We start from the raw sequence: 10,582 nt of genomic DNA on the forward strand, positions 1-10,582 counted from the left end.
ATATGTATATTTTAGTTGTTGGTAGAACTTTTATTTACATGTGGTGCTGAGAATTGAATCCAGTGCCTCACACGCGAGGCAAGTGCTCTACCACTGAGCTACAACCCCAGCCCCTGCTTTCCTCTTATATGTGATTCTTCATCATTCCTTTGTGGAGGCAGAGGAAACCCCTTCTGCAGAAAAGCAGGCAATTTGAAGGGCGAGGGAGTGACCCCACCTGCAGACAGCTCTGTGTGCTCACTCTGTGGGCCCTGGAAGGCCCCTGACTACCCTGGGGTTGTCTATATCCAGGTGTGGCTCACCTGGGAAAGCTGATAGGCTTGCTGTCTGTCCCCTCCTGGGCTAGCCCAGAACATGGGGGCAGTTGGAACCCACACAATGGCCACAAGGCAGGGTGTGCAGCAGGGTCTGCACAGGCCACATGAGCCTGATCTGTCAAAAAGGGCTGCAGCAAGGTTGAGGTCACCTAGCCTGTGAGGGCAAAGACAGTGTGCATGTGGCCTGGGCTGGGATGCCCATGTTGCCCACCCTGTGCTCCCATGGGGAACACCAGAAGCTGCTCTCCCCAGTGACGTCCTGAAAGTCCGCATGGTGCTCATGGTAGAGGAGGGAAGTGTGGCCACTGGCTCAGGCTACTATAACAAGACCACAAGAGGAGCTGCGAGATCAGGGCATCAACAGGGCTGGATTCGCCTGAGGCCTTGTCCCTTGGCTTGTGGATGGCCGTCATCTCACCCTTTATCCTCATGTAATAGGTAACTAACCCAAGCCTGGAGAAGACTGTCCTGAGAGTTGTGCCTAGGAAAGGGAGAGCTCCCCTCCCCTTTCTAACCAGCTCCTCTTCAAGAAACCTAATTAGCACCATTCACTCCTACCTTTTGGATTGTAGATGATTTTCCCTAGAATCTAACTATTTTTCTTTGAAATGTAAATGCCCCTGTGAAGCTCCAGTCCAAAGCTGGAGATGGCCTGTAACAGGAGCCAGTTCTTGCCCTTATCACATCCTGCTTCTATAAACATGCTTTCCGCTTGAAACCTGTGCACAACCATGTATTGTTTTAGACTAGAAATTTTATGACACTAGATAGCCTATAAGTGTTGTAAAAAACTGGTGATGGGCACTCAGAATTTGGAGTCTGATTTCCTCTGGGTCCACCCTCATAAAATCAAGTTTGAGTTCTCCTACTCTTCAAGTGCTATTTGATGCTTCTTGCCAGATTCCCACAACCCACACATGGCTTTGTCTTCTGTGTGTCACGGTGTCTCTTTGTCTCAAAGGACACCAGACACACCTAACTGGACCCTCACTGCTCTGATCGTGCTTAGCCTGGATTACCTGCTAACAGTCCCTCTCCCAATACAGTCAATCGGGGTTATGGCTTCAATACGTGAACTCTGGGGGGACTCAGTTCAGTCAACAGTAGGTGCTTCAGGAGACCTATTGTTTCTCACGTGTATACTGAAGGGTGCACCCAGTGCTGGGGGCTGCTGTGCTCTTAGCACACCAGGACCCAGGACTGACCAATCCAGATGCAGGTGTAGTCTATATAGTAGCCTTGAATTCCTCTTGCTGTTGTGGTCACTGCTCATGGAGCATACGCTTGGGAGATCTTAGGAGTGCGCATGGCCTGTGGTGGGCAAGAAGTCCTGCTGTGAGCACACCACCAATCCCAAGCTGCTCCCCACCCTCCCTCCTCAGTAGCACCATCTGCTCCTATAATGCCAGATTTGTGGGACCCCAACAGACCTCCAAGAACCGAATCCGATGCAATCACACAAGAGTCTTTATTGCAAGCTCAAGCCTGGACTCACAACCGTTCCCGATGCAGCGGTCCCAGGGAGTGAGTCCCGGTCCTTTGTTCAGTGAGATTTTATAGGTTTTGGGGGGGATACTCTATGCATCACAACATCACACAGCAAATCATTCCATACCGCAGGAAAATCAAACAAAACTCTTAACATTGATTAGCTCATTCACTGGCGGGAACAAGTTGGGTAGGGGTGACTGGTTAGTACAATAGGGGGATTCCTTTGAACTGACTGGTTTAGGCCATGAGGCGGGAGTATGTGCTAAACTACATGGTTTCCCAACATGTTATCAACCACCATAAACTACTGGGGGGGGGGGTCGTCTGGCATCCCAGGTATTTTCCCTGTCTCATGCTGACTGGAGGTTACTAGGGGGTGGCTATGGATCCTCACCTAGCCTAACTGAGTCAGGGACACCTGGCGCCACAGAACTCTCCTGTTATTTACAGACAAACAATCAGCAGGGTGGGTATGTGCTTAGGAGTGCTCTGTGGGTTTTTCCCAGGACAAGGTTCATGCCCCCTTCTTTGGACAGGGCTTGAGGTAGAAGCTGATTTCTCAAAAATGGAGTCACATCAGTTTCTCACTCCCAGCCAAGTCTCATTTCTCAGCTCCTCTCGCATGCATCATCCTTTTGTTCATTCCCAACACTCCTCCAAAACTGGTGCTGTGAAGCCAATGAGAGCCCTCCTAGGCCTAATCCAAGGGAAGATTTTCCTCCACATCCCCGTGACCAGCATTGACAGGTAGGCACCTGTTCTTGCCCCCAGGACTGTCCTCCCCTGCACTCTTCTCCTCTGGCCATCGCTCCTCACTCCACCCTCATGTCCTTGGACCCCTTAACCAATCTGAGGGAACTAAACAGCAAACACACATGGACAACTTCCAGATTTATCTCTGGTTCAGACTTCTGCCCTGAACTTGTGAAGCAAGAGATGACTGTAGGGATGTCAGAACGCTGTCTCAAGCTTTAGCATGTGCCCTTCCAAACTCCCCTCTGGCTATAACAGTGCCACTGTGGCAAGCCAGCCAGCTTGCTTGCTTTCTTTCTCCCTCACTCATGCACCTGACCTTCCACTGGCCTGTCAGGTCTGTTTCTAGGGTCTACAGTGGCTACCTGCCTCCTGTCCTGCGCTACCACTGGCTTAGGCTGTCAGTCTTCCCAGGCCTTCCTGCTCATCCTTGCCCCTGCAGTCCACTCCTAACAGTTTGCTTCTTCTAAACTCTGCATTACATTATTCCTGTTTATCTCACTCCACTGGGATTTATTTGCTCTACTCAGAAAAAAATGCAAATTGCATCAGCATAAGCATTATAAGTTAATTTCCCAACCTTGCTATGGCCAGTGCTGGCCGCTGCAGCCACATGGCCAGATTTCTTTTATCTGGAGGATCCAACACCCTCCAGGAACTCCGTAACTGGCAAGGTAGCGAACACAGACAGTGGCATTGGTTTGTGGCTGGACCACCAGGGACACAGTCACTTCTGTGTATGTCCCAGAGGCCAGAACTCATCGTGACCCAGCCAAGGCCAGGGGGCTGGAGATGTCATGTAAATATGTGCAGAAGTAGGAGAGATGCTAAAGCCAGCAGTCCCTTCTGCAGGCTCCCAAGTGGACCGAGTGTGTCCCCGAGACTTGTGCTGAGACCTGACTTAGGTAGGGCCTGTGGGAGGGGAGCAGGGAGTCGGGGTGGGGAAGGAACAGTTCATACAAGGGACATGCAGGAGGAATGTCCTACTGCATACTGAATGTCCCTACTCTACATACTTACTAAGCCACTAAAGATTTGCTTTTAAGCATTTCCAGCAACAACATCTGAAACAAGACATATTAACTAGAATACTCTGGGACCCATTGGTAGAAGTTTGGGCTTATACTCCAAACTAAAAGTATTATCTGATTTTTTTGACTGTGTCCAGGAACATTGCACTGTCAGTGAAATGACCCGAAAGGACACAAAGTTCAGAGCAAATCAGGCCCCTGGTACAGAGTCTCCCTAGGAAGCCATGGGGTTTAATGAGGTCATATATAAAGAGGCCCTGTGAAAGTGGTACCCTCTTATGGACACTGGTTATCATTTGAAGGTTCTTGGGATTTTGAAATGTAACACTCCAAAGTTCAGGTGTTTTTTTTTTTTCAGTCAAACCTTACAATGGGCCCAGAGGAAAGGACTATTGGTCACCATCAACAGCAGGAAGGACAAAGTAAGTAATATATGTGCTTTCAAGGGTATGCATTCACTTTTTGCCACAGTTTTTAATATGTGCAGACATGTGGAGGGCCTGGCTGTACAGAATGATAAACTGTTTGAACTTCAGATGCACCTGGGAAATGCCCACATGATGTGGTTGCTAAGGGCTTATACTCCAAACTAAAAGTATTATCTGATTTTTTTTAAAGTGAGTTTGATGGATAGAAAATATTTGACTATATTTGTAATTTTACTATCACTATTTGTAGTACTATGTATTATTATAATTGGTTTAATATTTATTGTTAATTATTGCTATTATTAGTAGTAACTGACCTAAATAAGGATATCTGAGCTAATAATGTGTGGTAAAGGTAATGGGGCTCGGGCTTGGTGGTAAAGCATCTGCCTAGCATGTGAGGCCCTAGGTTCAATCCCCTACACTGCAAAAACAAGACAAAACAAAAAAACAGCAAAGTGCTAAACATGAATTGGGGGTGACCAGCCTTCCCATGAGAGAGAAGCTTCCAGGTGCCTGAGTGCTGGGAACTGTGAGACTGCCCCCCCCCCCCCCCCCCGTTTTGGCCATCAAGAAATAGGTAGACAAGACAGAGACCAAAAGGAAACAGCTGGGTGGCCTCATGCTACGACTTTGTTTCTCTCAGATGTGTGGGCAAAGACTACTATTTTCTATGATAACAAACACCATGATTATAGCATGTAACCCTTACAATACATATGTGTACTGTAAGGACATACCCAGCTTTAACTATCTCATGGACAATGTCAGTCCTATGAAGTATCAGCTCTCATGGTCCCCATGTGACATACTACAGAAGAGAAGGCACAGAGAGGTGTTGATCTTGAACACAGCAGCTCAGCTCCAGAGCCCACGTCTTTCCAGGCCCCACATGTTGCTGGCCTCAGATGTGGCCTCACACAATGACTTTCTAGGGCTTCCTGGCGTTTGTGGTTTTACACCTCTGCCTCTGGCTGCATCGTGAAGGTCTGCCCTCCCTACTCTGGGGCAGCCCTTCAGTGAGGAATGGGCAAGTCCCATGGTTACAGAGTTAGAAGGAGATGGTTCTGGAACAGGGGCGATGCACTGAGTTGTTTTCCAGGAAGAAGGATGGGTTTTCTTGGACCCATCTGCATTCTTACCCTTGTGTAATAAAGGTATGCCTAGGAAGGCTGACTCTGGTAAGGTGGGGTCCCCCAGATATCCATACCCAAACCCTGACCTAGGAACATGTTACCTCAGATGGCAAAACAGACTTTCCAGGGCTGATCAGATCTAGGATTTTAACTAGGGCAAGTATCCTTGGTTATTTGGGTGAGTGCAGCGTGACCATGGGATCCCGCAAGTGAAAGAGGGAAGTGAAGAGATTGGAAGGTGCTGCTCTGCTGCTTTGAGGATGGAGGAAGGGACAAGGAGCCAAGGGATGCAGGTACCACCTCACATGTCCTCCAATGTTTGCTTTGAGGAGCATGAAGACTGCAGGGTGCTGAGGACCAGGAGGCAGACCAACAAGTGGTGTTTGTGTGAGGACAGGACAGGGCACTGCTGAAAGGAAAGGAGGACTTGGAAGCCCAACTTGAAGGAGATGGACCATGTGTTAGTCTGGGTCCTCCAGAGACAGAACAGAGAAAGATAACGGACTTGTTATGAGGACTTGGCTCACATGATTTTTGGAGGCTGGGAATCCAGGATCTGCTCTGGCAGATAGAGACCCAGGAGAGATAAGGTCTAAGTCTCAATCCAAGTGGAAGTCTGAGTCTGAAGCCAGGAGAAAATGATATCCCACTTCAGTCAGGCAGAGAGTCTTTTTGTTCTATTTGGGCCTCAGTGGTTTGCATGAGGCACTCACACTATGGAGTGTCTGTTTTACTCAGTCACTGACTCAAGTGTTCATCTGATAAAACACCAACCCAGACACACCCAGAGTAAGGTGTGAGCACCCTGAGGCCCAAGCCTTTACTATGGTGGCCACTCCTTATGGCATATGGGGCTGATTTGCCCTGCATCAAAACCCAACCTGGCTGGGCATGGTGGCACACACCTGTAATCCAGTGGCTTGGGAGGCTGAGGCAGAAGGGTGGAGAATTCAAAGCCAGCCTTAGCAATGGCGAGGTACTAAGCAACTCAATGAGACCCTGCCTTTAAAAAAAAAAAAAAATAGGGCTGGGGATGTGGCTCAGTGGTTGAGTGTCCCTGAGTTCAATCCCTGGTACTAAAAAAAAACACAAAAAAAAACCTGATCTAGCAGAAATGACATGACAGAAACCCTGTTCAGTCATCAAAGACAGCAAAACAGGCACTGATGGGTAAGATCTTGAGGTATGCCAGTGCGCATGAAACAGAATCCCTCTGAAATTAAGGGCAACTTCCACATACTGAGATCCTGCCCACATCCCGTGCATGCCATGGAAACAGGGCCCCTCTGCGTGGAGTAGGCTGGTAGCGAAAAGACCACAGGTCACGGAAGTAATTTTTTATAAAGTGGGGGCAGGATGGCTCTTTGTACTTACAGGCCAAGCTTCCACACTGGAAAAAGAGAATGTGAGAACCTGTGTTTCCTTTATTTATACAAGGGGGCTTAAAAAAAAATTTCGATGGAATGTTCTTCACCAAATAAGGCAAGGGGTAATATCCAGGTCCAGAGCTCTGAGAAAGCAGACTCCTTAGCCCAGCGGAGGTGAAGGCCACATGTATCTGCGGCAATCCATCAAGTGGGAGGGGCCACAAAACAGCGTGCAAAGCCAGACCCAAACCTCTTTGGCTCAAGGCTGAAAGAAGACACTAAATAGCTCAGGGGTGGCCCCACACACTAAGAATTAAAGCTCCAAATTGTCTTCACTTCTCATTCAGGGAACTGGTCACCCCCTGCCCCAGCTAGCAGCCTGGCATAACACAACCTAGCTACATCTGCTTATGTACTTTTGTCCCTGTTCTCTTGTAACAGCTTTCCTCACCCTTGAGTTTTCTGAAGACTGTGAAAAAAATATTTTCTCTATCCCTCTCTAGAGCTGGCTTGCATACAACCCACTCTTCTGCCAATTTGACTCTGTGTATTTGTGGAGCACCACCATCGAGAAAGTGTACCCCCTGTCCCCATGAGGTAATAAACATAAGCACCATCCCACTTTTTGTAGAAAGGAGACATATTCGTGATTATGCACTCAGGCAAAGAACAGAAAGCAAGCAGAAAATGCACCACAATTGGTTGGAAGCCCCTGGTTTGGGGAAGAGGAAGAAGGGGAAATTTCAGTCTTACTCCTACATGGTGGGACCTTCAGCAGATAGAGTGTATCCTGTGCAGATTATGAATGTGAGCCTAAGAATGTGAGCCACAATTCTTCCATAGGAGGGCAGCTAAGTGAGAAGCAGCAGTTGGAAATACTGCTTACATTGGCCAGGCGCGGTGGCACATGCCTGTAATCCCAGCAACTTGGGAGGCTGAAACAGGAGGATGGAAAGTTCAAACCCAGCCTCAACAATTCAGCAAGGCCTAAGCAACCTAGCAAGATCCTGTCTCTAAATAAAATATATAAAAGGGCTGGGGATGTGGCTCCGTGGTTAAGCACCTCTGGGTTCAATCCCAAGTACAAAAAAAAAAAAAGAAAGAAAGAAATTACAGTTCAGAGCATGCTTTACCCACATCAATAGGTACAGAGTGATCACTACCTGATACATAGGAGTTGGGGAAGGGACGGAAATACAGGGTACATAAAACTATACCCTCAAAGCACTACTTGGCCATACGCGCATGAGCGTGTGTGGGAAGTGTTGCAAAAGAGACCCACCTGCAGCTGCAGAGGTCTGTACCCTAGATTCTCATGTTGGTGCTTGAGAGGATGCCATAAAAGAATAGCAAAGTTTAGCAGAGAGCTAGGAAAGGGGGCAAGGGGACACTCTCAAGGGATAGAGTGGTTCTCTCAGAAAGGACAATATAGCCCTCCTGCCCTCTAGTTTCATTGGAGGTCCCCAGAGAAGATTCTATAGTCCCACCCAGCTCCACCTTTTGACTTTTGACTGACAACAGGATTGCATCAGGCTTCTAAGTCCCTAATGCTCTTGGTAACACGTCCAAGGCAACTCCATTTCACTTTGGCCTTTGCTGACCAGTTTTAATTCAGCATTTATGGCTCGGGGAAATTATCCCTAGCTCCCTAAGTTCTGGAATCTGGCTGTGAATGCATAGCAAAAGTCCACCACCCTTCTGGGGAACGTGTTCTTGTCAGCCTTTCGGGCCTGCATTTCTCTTGCAGATAAAAGGGTGTTTGCTGAGAAATGCAACATAGCCTATTGACTGAAGCCAGGCAGTGTTGCAGGCAAATTGCTTTTTAAAAGAAAGCACATGTGGGTTGGGAGTAGGGTCAGCATAGTGGAACCAGTTTGCAGAACTATTCCCTTAACTTCATATTTCCACTGCTCATGTCTGTGTTACCTATCAGGAAGGATATGGCTGAGCTCACACACAAGTGAGAGCAGCCTTTTCTGCTGAAATGGAAGGAAATGTGATTCCTTATGGGAAATTGTGTGTTCTTCCCACTTTTCTTTTTTTTTGGTACCAGGGATTGAACTCACAGGCACTCAAACACTGAGCCACATCCCCAGCCCTATTTTGTATTTTATTTAGAAACAGGGTTTCCGCTGAGTTGCTTAGCACCTTGCCCTTGAACTTTCGATCCTCCTATCTGGGCCTCCCAAGCCACTGGGATTACAAGAGAGTGCCACTGCACTCGGATCATTTTTTTTCTTTTTTAGATTCAAAAGAAACATTTATTTTGAGGCAGGATCTTGCAAGGTTGCCAGTGCTGCCTCCTAACTAGCCATTTTCCTGCTTCTGCCTCCCAGTGGTTGGGACTTCAGGAAGGCCATTCCTAAGCATTTACGTTCTAAAGCTTATTCACAGCAGGGACTGAGATTCCAACAATCACGAAATTCCAGGGCTGGGCCGCTAATCCCGACCTCCCGCCCAGAAGGGCTCAAGCGGGCTGTCCCAGAGGGTGCAGCGGTCCCTGCCTCCCTCCCAGAGAGGGCCTCCCGCCTTCCTCCCAGAGGGTGCAGCGTACCCCATCCCTGCCGCCCTCCCAGAGAGGGCCTCCCGCCTCCCTCCCAGAGGGTGCAGCGTACCCCATCCCTGCCGCCCTCCCAGAGGGCCTCCGCCTTCCTCCCAGAGGGCGCAGCGTACCCCATCCCTGCCGCCCTCCCAGAGGGCCTCCCGCCTTCCTCCCAGAGGGTGCAGCGCACCCCATCCCTGCCGCCCTCCCAGAGGGCCTCCCGCCTTCCTCCCAGAGGGTGCAGCGCACCCCATCCCTGCCGCCCTCCCAGAGGGCCTCCGCCTTCCTCCCAGAGGGTGCAGCGCACCCCATCCCTGCCGCCCTCCCAGAGGGCCTCCCGCCTTCCTCCCAGAGGGCGCAGCGTACCCCATCCCTGCCGCCCTCCCAGAGGGCCTCCCGCCTTCCTCCCAGAGGGTGCAGCGTACCCCATCCCTGCCTTCCTCCCAGAGAGAGCCTCCCGCCTTCCTCCCAAAGGGTGCAGCGCACCCCATCCCTGCCGCCCTCCCAGAGGGCCTCCCGCCTTCCTCCCAGAGGGCGCAGCGCACCCCATCCCTGCCTTCCTCCCAGAGAGAGCCTCCCGCCTTCCTCCCAAAGGGTGCAGCGCACCCCATCCCTGCCGCCCTCCCAGAGGGCGCAGCGCACCCCATCCCTGCCGCCCTCCCAGAGAGAGCCTCCCGCCTTCCTCCCAGAGGGCGCAGCGTACCCCATCCCTGCCTTCCTCCCAGAGAGAGCCTCCCGCCTTCCTCCCAAAGGGTGCAGCGCACCCCATCCCTGCCGCCCTCCCAGAGGGCCTCCCGCCTTCCTCCCAGAGGGTGCAGCGCACCCCATCCCTGCCGCCCTCCCAGAGGGCCTCCCGCCTTCCTCCCAGAGGGCGCAGCGTACCCCATCCCTGCCGCCCTCCCAGAGGGCCTCCCGCCTTCCTCCCAGAGGGTGCAGCGTACCCCATCCCTGCCTTCCTCCCAGAGAGAGCCTCCCGCCTTCCTCCCAAAGGGTGCAGCGCACCCCATCCCTGCCGCCCTCCCAGAGGGCCTCCCGCCTTCCTCCCAGAGGGCGCAGCGCACCCCATCCCTGCCTTCCTCCCAGAGAGAGCCTCCCGCCTTCCTCCCAAAGGGTGCAGCGCACCCCATCCCTGCCGCCCTCCCAGAGGGCGCAGCGCACCCCATCCCTGCCGCCCTCCCAGAGAGAGCCTCCCGCCTTCCTCCCAGAGGGCGCAGCGTACCCCATCCCTGCCTTCCTCCCAGAGGGCCTCCCGCCTTCCTCCCAGAGGGCGCAGCGTACCCCATCCCTGCCGCCCTCCCAGAGAGAGCCTCCCGCCTTCCTCCCAGAGGGCGCAGCGTACCCCATCCCTGCCTTCCTCCCAGAGAGAGCCTCCCGCCTTCCTCCCAAAGGGTGCAGCGCACCCCATCCCTGCCGCCCTCCCAGAGAGAGCCTCCCGCCTTCCTCCCAGAGGGCGCAGCGTACCCCATCCCTGCCTTCCTCCCAGAGAGAGCCTCCCGCCTTCCTCCCAAAGGGTGCAG

The sequence above is a fragment of the Marmota flaviventris genome, chromosome 4, assembly GCF_047511675.1.
Source record: "Marmota flaviventris isolate mMarFla1 chromosome 4, mMarFla1.hap1, whole genome shotgun sequence".
Taxonomy (NCBI): Eukaryota; Metazoa; Chordata; class Mammalia; order Rodentia; family Sciuridae; genus Marmota; species Marmota flaviventris.